The sequence below is a fragment of the Pinus tabuliformis genome, chromosome 3_1 (assembly GCF_031772625.1).
Source record: "Pinus tabuliformis cultivar Carrire ecotype Pingquan chromosome 3_1, CPIR1, whole genome shotgun sequence".
Lineage (NCBI taxonomy): Eukaryota > Viridiplantae > Streptophyta > Pinopsida > Pinales > Pinaceae > Pinus > Pinus tabuliformis.
In genome coordinates, this window is record NC_142301.1 from 644,979,881 (window position 1) to 644,989,610 (window position 9,730).

The following is a 9,730-nucleotide window of genomic DNA, read 5'->3' on the forward strand; positions in this document are numbered from 1 at the left end:
AACAAGCTGGCATTGTTCCAATGATGGCATGTGGCTACTTTTGAGCGTTCACGCTAATGCCAAACAGGGAACTCCCAGCACACAAGCGGAAGGAGAATCGACGCAGGCGGGAGAGGAACCAAATAGGCATGGAGGTCGAATGGCTAAAGCCATGAATAGAGACAACCAAATAGGAGATCAAGAAAGAGAGCGAAGAGTCCAAGCGACCAAGAGAAACAGTGAACAGTGAACCCTAAGAGGAGGACTGAGAACAGAGGGCAGTAAAGCCAAGCAGAGGAGACAGAAGGCCGAGCTAACCATAGGTAGCATCGAGCACCAGAAAGCTTGAAGAATCAAGCCTTCCCATAGAGGAATCTATCCAAATTGAGCATCACAGTTGGCTCTTTCCACTGTAGACCAAGGGTCATAGAGCTGGTAGGAAGAACAAGAGTTTGTGTACTCCAAGTGGCTTGGGGAATCCAAGAACCACCCTGCCAAGAAAAATCTACTTGAGGAGAACTCATATTGAGTCCCTACATTGTAATTTCTTTGCTGAAAGACACAATAAAACAAGGCCACCACTGAAGCTGGATCAGAGACGTAGCCCTGGAGAATAGGGTGAACTCCTTATTAAAAACTACTTGTGTCTTTGTGTTGCTTACTGTATTTCTCTGTTGTCTTTCCATTTATTTTCTGTGTATTGGCAATCTGATCGATCTGTTGTTTCAATAACATAGAACACACACACCAGCACATGGGTCTGTAATACCTTTTGTTTAATAAATCTTCAACTGAGGTCACTCATAGGGTGATTATCAGATCAAATGTGGTTCATCCATAGGAATAAATAGCGAAGCGAAGAATCAGATAGGATGCAGGTGGGACAGAAGGGGCAATGGTGGAAAACCTGGCTAAACACTGTGGGAGGTTCCCATGGTGGTTCAAAGACACTATCGCCTAACAGCTGACGGCCTGGACTAAGCCCTCAAGGCTCACCGGAATGGCTCCGTTACCACCTCCCTAACTTAAGGTTTACTCGGTGCACACAGTTATTGTGACCCTCATTTACGCGATAGTTGTTACTTTGTTTACTATCGGTTCCGAGGATATGGACGGGGAAGATATCTCGGCGAACCCTCATCCCCATGAGGTCAACAGGCCACTCCACCATGCTATGTCAAGTCCAAGACCTTTCATTGTTTCTCGATAACCTCTATCAGCCTCTACCTCCACACTGGGTCGACCCTCAACATCTGTGCCCCATCCATCTTCCTCCATGCATATCAATGATGTCCTTAGGTTAGATTGCCCCCCTCTATCCCTTGCAACCTTGAGCTTGTTGGGCTCTTGTCTACAATCCTCGCCCTCCTTTGATGCACCTCTCCCCCAGCTCCTTCACGTCTCTGCCCCGCCAGGTTTCCTGTCCATCTTTGGCATTCCTCTTTCTCGGACCATACCCTTTACAAACCCTCCCCTCTCTGGCGACATTTCGAACCCTGGTGGCTCTAACCCTAACCCCAGGACTCCCATATGCTTGGGATGCTTCAACTCCATGATCCCTACCCCTAAATCCACCCCATCCACCCCTCAAACTGTGAACCAAGGTATTCATGGCTTGCTTAAGGATTATCCGACGGCCCGACGATCAGACAAGCAAATAAAAGGTCGGTGCCTTAGGGCTGGGGACAGAGATATTAATCTAGCCCTGGGTGAAGATATTTCGATGGGAGAAGTGGACGACACTGCCAAGAAGGTCCTAGTTGGCCGTGTCTGTGGGTGGAACTATACTATTGAGAGGCTTCAGCTTTGGACTGAGGAAATCTGGGGATCCCTACTGAAAGATCTGCCCATTATCTGTGTTTTGGCACGGGGGTGGTTTTCCCTACGATTCCACTGGGAGGAATACACAGATTGGATCCTATCCAGGTTCTGGCACATTGAACTTGCACCTGTGTTGCTGAAGAGATGGGATCCACTGTTCAATCCTAAGCGGGAACAATTAGGAGCAAGACCAATCTAGGTTCGTTTGTTGGGTCTTCCACTGCAATACTGGACTCCTACAATCTTCAAGCGAATTGGAAACACACTTGGCACCTACCTGGATCATGATCAATCTTTGAATCGATAGGGATCATGACTATGGCTCAAATTTTGGTACACCTGGACACTAGGGCAGGGCTGGAGGAAAAGATCATCCTACATTGGTGTCATTTCGTGCGCAGGCAAAATCTTGACTATGAAGGTGTACCATTCCGGTGCAAACATTGCCGTAAGGTCAGACATCTCTTTAAAGATTGTCCTCTACTCTTGTCTTCAATTCCAATGGCTACTAATGGTTCAAATCACAGGAAATCTGAAGAACTGATGCTGGATGCGCTACCCTCAAATCTTGATCGTCCAAAGGATGATGCTGGGAACACTGTTCAAAGATCCAGTGCCTCCCAGATGTTGCCTCCATTACCTCCTATGACTAGATCCCAGTCTATGGCTGAAGCTGCTCCTTCATCGGGGAACGCAATGCATCTGCGGACAGGTTATCGAAAGAGGTAATGCATCATCCTCAAGGAGAATGGCTGATCAGAGAGCATACTCGTGCACAGGTCTATCAGTACTACCATATACTGTATATAGACCAAGATATATAGAGGGTAGACAAGCCCTAGATCCAACACTTTTTTGTGTTAATATTTATGAACAGTTTTTTGAATATGTAAATAAATTTGTATATGAACTCTCTCAGTATACCCATCCAGGGTTTTTATGTAGGCGTTTTTAACAATTTTGCAAACAGTTCACAGATGACCAAGGTCATCTTACAGCATATGCCAAGGGAATTTACAACATGTAATTTTCTATGTTAATGAAAATTACGATTTTTCTTTCTGGGAAATTTTTTTTTAATGCAAAAACAATTAAGTGCTATGGCGACTTCCTCCTCACTATAGAGAAGCACATCCATGGTTTGTTGAGTGCCCTTAAGATTGCTGGTGTTATAGTGAACTTCCTCCTCACTATAGAGAAGCACATCCATGGTTTGTTGAGTACCCTTAATATTGTTTTTGAATCCTTCTCTCTACATTCTTTATTTGATTTTCTCTCTCTTGTTAATGGGGAGAAGGACATGAATCCTTCTTTAGAAGATATATAAAGGAAGGAGATTTAGAGGCCTCTCTCTTTTTCCTCACCAAACTCCTCCCCATTTGAGGTGGGGCTAGCGATCTATTGAAAGGCTTTGTCTGGAGACAATGCAACAATTTTTTTATATGTTTAATTCACATGTTGAGTCACAAAAACCCAAAATGGGGTCTCTTCTCCATTATTTGAAGTTATATTTTTTTGTTTCCTTTTTTTCTTTTCGTTGTGAGTGGGATTTATGCTTTGAGTTTTTCTTTTGAGGATATTTCTCTACCATTTCCTCTTCTTGTTCCTCCTAAGCTTATAGATCTACAAATATATTTTTGAAGGGATTAGATGTGCATGATTGAGGCTTATTCTTAGGGTGAGTCCCCCTAGGATGTTGTTTCTTATGCTTTCTTGATACTTGTTTGAATGAACCTGTCTCCACATTAGTATAAGGAGTTGGAGTCAACTTGGAAAATGCCTAGATTTATTGGGATTTACGACAACTTTTAGAAAAATTCCCATACTCATGGCATGAATTAATTTAAAAGAAGCCTACTCAAAATCAAGGGCCTAAAGATGACACGATCCCTCCAAATTGAGTTGAATTGCTTTGACAATACCTTGTTAATGTCACTTTCCTCCATATTCTCGTTCATGTGAAAATATTACCCTTAGGATTTGAATGCTTTATATAATAACCCAACTTGCACTAATGGATTTAAACGAGTCATCGGACTCGTAAAATAATTGGGAGGTGTGATAGTATGATCCATATAGGGGAAATAGAGTTTGGCATGTCTAAATTAAATTCAAGAGTATGGAGGGAAAGGAACATGCTCTTGGAGCCCATTAAGTAGGGACTAGATCAAAATATCAAGTCCCTATCTTCTTTCTATTCAAATAAAATATATGAAAACCTTTTTCGGCAATAAAACATAACAACCCAATTTTAATTGAGCTAATTCTTAAAGGCCCATTCTAGAAAAATTCTAGGAATGGGCCAAAGGCTTATGAGCTTACCTACCTACTAAATCTCTCTTATTTAGAAGTATATTATTATTTTTCACCACTAAGAGCCCCAAGTTTTGATTGGCGCTGGATTTCTCCCTTTCAAAAATATACATTTCTCACCACATGATTTGCATCCTTTGACCGAAGGGGCAAGGGATTCCTCTTCTAACATGGAAGGCTCGCCCATTGAGAAGAAGCCAAAAGAAAACACAAAAAAACCAACTATGATTTGAATGCAAGCACAATGAAAATTCCCTTGACATGGATTAACTAAAGGACAAACCTCATCCACTAAATAAAGTTAATGTAAGATTAGAAATTTCAAGAACTAACCACAATTATTAAATGGTTCCAAAGCTAGATGTCTTGTTGAATCTAGTTCAAACTATTCCAACATAAACGCAATGGCAAACATGCATTGAGGGTAAAGGGTGACACCTAAGAAAAACCCTAGATGCAAAGTATTGTGCTCAAGATCCAATTCATTTCACTTCCTTTTAGCAAAGACAAGGATTTTTTTTATTCAATTTATTAACTGATTTACTTAGGCTATGAATGCACCTAGCTATAAGTGAAATAGAATTTAAAACCAAAACTATTTAATTTGATTTAAAAAATATTAAATTATATTTCTTATTATTATTTTTTGGGCTAGTTTTGAAAAAAAAAATATTATCCATTGAATATTCTAGAAAATTTATAGTAGTATACACAAATCAAAGGTTGAGATTTATCTCCAAGATAGTTATGCCCTTTTTGTCTTTTTAATTAAAATGATTAATTAAAAACATGTCATAGGAAGTGATTTATGGTTTTCTGGGCATGTGGTATTGATAAGCCATGATATTGGCCTATGGTATTATAACAAAGCCTATTACATATTAAGAATATCCCCCATGGTAAAGTGGGGATAAATCTCCATGGTTAAGAATATTGTTTCATGTTTTTTCAAATGTAACTTGAATATTAAAATATTTTTTTGTCCACTTGACGCAAGGAGATTTGAACCTTGAAACTCGTGGTTTACATAATACTTCATTATGAAGTAAGTGTTTTGATGTTTATTATGAATTGATATCAACATTTAGCAATTTAATTTATATGGGTGAGCTAGTACTTTAGTAAATGAGTTTTCTAAAACTTATTTTTCCTTCTTTCTTTCTTTCTATAATGAAAATATTAATACCATCACTACTTTGAAAATGTTATTTTTAAAAACATTTTATTATTACAATTTTATTTTTATTTATTCTTTTAAAAATTGCCTAATATATTCATTTAATTCTATTTACATTTTTTTTGTTTTCTTAGTGATTTTGGTATGTATGACCAATGGAATCTAAACAAAAATTATTATAGTGGATTCATTCTACAGACAGTGCTATTTTCTGAGGAACAGTATGACTGCTTCCAAATTCTTTAGCTTTGGGGTTTGTGAAAATATCCCAATTCAACATTGCTTTCATCCATTTTTCTAGGATTATGGTTTTTGGACAACCATCCATAAGCTTAAAGAACATATGCATCTCTGTTGTACTAGGCTTTTTACAGTCTTCTTGAATTTGGCCAAATCTACAGTCGAGAATCAATCTTTTTTATTTTACTGGTCTTGTAAGGCTTGGATCTTCTTCTTCTAAGGTAGGAACTGTATGTATCATGAGAGCATGCTTAGATTCATGCGGGAATGATATTTCAGGGCATTTAGGATTTCGACGGGGAGCAACAGAAGTAGAAGGAGGTGCTTCACCTGTTCTGGGATTATGGTTCTCATGTAGGACCAGATTTGCAAGTTGGGTTAAATTGATAATATTTTGACATTCAGGACATTTGACTTCTAAAGAATTAAAATTCACAAGCTGGGCTAACTCAAAAAGAGAAATGTGCTTACAAGAATTTACAGAGGACCTGGATGAAGCAATATCAGCCAAGTCTGGAGAAACATAAAAACGAGACATTCTACAGTCTTCATCGATCCTTTTTCTATCAATTGTGGATCTATGGGGAAAGGAGAGAATGGATTTGGATTATTCTTCATGAATATCTACAGAGGTTATTTTCTTGACAAAATGAGGCTTGGGATTCGAGACAACCCAGTGTTCGGGGAAAGTTAGATATTCCTATTTGATTGTTTGGTGCTTAATCTTCTAGTTTCTTGCATCTATGAGTACAACAACACTAGCTTTTGAATCCTTCATTGGGGCATGTAGAACTGCTAGATATAATGTATTAGTATGTCTAAAACACCCTGGGGTCTGGATTGCTATATTATGTTGTTTTCTGTTCATGTAAAATCCAGTAGTCTGGATTTTTAATTGAAGGATGTCTTTTATGGTTTCATCAAAGACATAAACAGAGAAATTTGGATAGCAATCAAAATATACTGGCCCATTTGATAGAGGTGTGACTATCCCCCCTATTAAAGAATTTATATATTTAATGTGGGTAAGGTCATGGACAGTAGCTAAAACAAACGTATTTAGACCTTGATGAGTAAGTGCATGTATCCCTATTCTTATGCAACCAAGATGAAGATATTGAGTTTTTAGCCGTTTAGCCTTGGCCTGTAATGTTTTGGGATCAAGGAGGGATATACTCTGTACACAGTCAGAATTTTCGTGTATCTAACTTATGGATTCCTTTATACTAATACGGGTACCAGCAACTAGATGAAATGCAGACATATCTGCATAGACTTGTGAAGCATTAATGATAGGTAACTGCCATCTAGCAGTGGGTTGACTTTCCTCATATGCAAGTTCGGAAGAATTAAGAACTCGACTGGAGGCAGTGGAAAACATATCTCGCAAAGGATTTTCTTGAGTGGATTTTTCATACTCTTCAATATCTTGGAATGAAACAGATTTGCAAAAGGGATCCATTACACTGAAAAATAAAAGAGTGATATTTTTTTAGTACTTACTGGGGGAACCAAAAGTTACAGGATTTGATACCAATCTGGAGCAGGGGCTTCAATGAAGCTTGTGACAGTAGTGCTACAGTGCTACTACAGTAGTGCGCTCTGCTAAGTCTCTTCTCTCTTGGCCTTGCTGAGCCTCTTCTTCCTTGCTGTTATGAACTCAAAACTATGAGTAACCTTTCAAGCACTCTGAGACCTTCACAACGACACTCCAAGCCTTCCACGGTCTTTGGCATCCCTTCAGCTAGTTGATGTAGTGATGAACTTTTATGGAAGGATTACTATCTCAGCAGCACAAATTAAAGCACACAATACTCGGAAGAAGAAAATGAAATAACACTCTTAATTGATCTCAAAATGGATTACAGTAAATACATATCTGTTCAAACCAGAGTTTGACTGTGTTCGCATTTACTAGACTTGAGCTATCCAATGTTGAATGAGCTTTACTGTAGGCTACCTGGTGAATACATAGGCTCTTTTGTGAACAAATACTCGATACACACATACACATCGACACTCTAATGTTCTGGCCACTTTAGGTTGTCACTAGTGGGTTACACTGATGCGTAGGCTTCTCAGAACACCCAAAGACTTGAGTTCTTTACGTGATGCAAGCAGATCAGATAGATCGTCTGCAGTTGTAGAGCAGGAAAAGAGCTTAGACTCTAAAATACAAGACTTACAAACTCACAATGACTAACAACTGATGCCCAAATGAGCCTAGACTCCTTGCATATATAGCAAAAGGAGGGGACAACCATTCGACAGTTGAATCGACAAACTGGAGTACAGAGGAATCTCTCAGTATGAGATGTGGTTCAATATCCACCAAAAGTTGGAGAAGTGCTCCGAGTCTCATGACTTATGGGATCAATCGTAAAAACTTTTTATATTGTGGATGCCTTTTAACCAGTGAAGGCCCACGAGAAAACTGGTCATGAATAGTCCTCATGACTAGACCACTATACAGGGTGGAGCTTTATGGCATAAGTCCATGGGAACCAAAATTACTGGGGCCACCAAGTGCTGTTATTCCGAGATAAACTTTGGGATACAATATACCATCCCATGCTTTGGTAAAAATCCTTCTTACAATCATAGGTTTATTAAGCACAAATTGGTGTTTTATCTTTGTCATTACCAACCATTCATCATGACGACACATGAATTATTGTAAGATATGATGGTTTGGGTAATTATACATGTGTCTTACATCTCTAAATGGTTCATGAATACATTCCATGTTATTTTTGTGAAAACATTTATCACAATCTAAGCATAAATAGGCCTCATAGCAGATTGGATAAATGGTTGTACGGTTAACACCATAGTCATCCCACCAATCCTCTAGCCATTTTGACTATTGTAATATTTGTGCAGTTCTTATAGATCCAAACTTAAGCTTAGTGTAGTGTGTCTCAATTCTTGCATCTACATTAAGCAGATCCCACCATAGCTTCTTATAGCCTGTAAAATCAAACACTGTGTCAGTGAAAATAAGTTTAGGATCATTTTGGGGCCATAAGACTGGATAAGTAATTGGCCATTCTGTGTTCCAGGCTCTGTTTATAGTGAAGTATCTATGATATATTTTTCTTCTATCACTTCCTTCATTCCATATCATTGCTATATCTTTAAAGACATTTTGTAGTACTTCTTCTTCCCTCTGTGCTCTGACCATACTATCTGAGTAAATCATGTCATGTATCCATTTATTGCTTTTTGGGAAGACTCTTATTTTTGGCACAAGATGAAGAAGATTGGTGTGCGGCTGTAGATTAGCATCCAAGACTTTTGTGCTTCGGCGTTGCCATGTGGGTTTCCAATTTTCTCTGTATTCAGTCCAACTTTTATCTTCATTTATTGTTCTGAGGAATTCTTGGTTTTGAGTTAGATCCCATTAAGTTACTATGACCATAATATGATCTTGATGCTGGATACTTTGAAGGTGTTCCCTACTTAAAAAGTCAGGGATACAATTCTCAATAACCTTTATATGTTCCACCTGAGAATCAAAATTTGCAAACAATGCTTGCCATCTTGCGAATTTAGCTTCCCTAGGTTTTTTGATATTTTTTGTTAAGACTTTCTTTAATCCTGATGCATCAGTCCTAGGGAGGAATGTTCTATTGATAAGATGAATTTCAGACTTATCAATGCAATTCCATGCATCTTTAACTTCTTTTTCAATGGTGGAATAATTCTTTTCAGTAGGGTTCCATGTTACTGAAGCAAATTTAATAATTTTCTCTTATGACCCTTCTCTTTGTTTCAAAATACCTCCCCAGCCAATATTGTTGGTTTCTTACTCAATGATTTTGAATGCAGCATCATCTGATATGTATAAGATGGGGAGAGTTTTTACCTTAGACTTGATATTTTGTACAGCTCTGGTATGAGTTGGAGTCCATGGTTCACGATTCTAGTGTAGACGTTGGTTCAACAGACTTCTGTCCTTTGCATAATCTTGATAGAAATTACTGACATAATTTAGGAAGCCAAGAAAATGCTGCAGCTGAGTCTTGTTAGTTATTATATCTGGAAACTTGCTCAAAAATTCAAGAGCATGTTTTTGCAGTGACATTTGACCATTAAAAATGTTGTGGCCTAAAAACTTAATGGAGGTTTGGAAAACCTCAATCTTCTTCTTACATAGGACTAAACCATTTCTTTTGATGGTATTTAAAAAGATCTGGA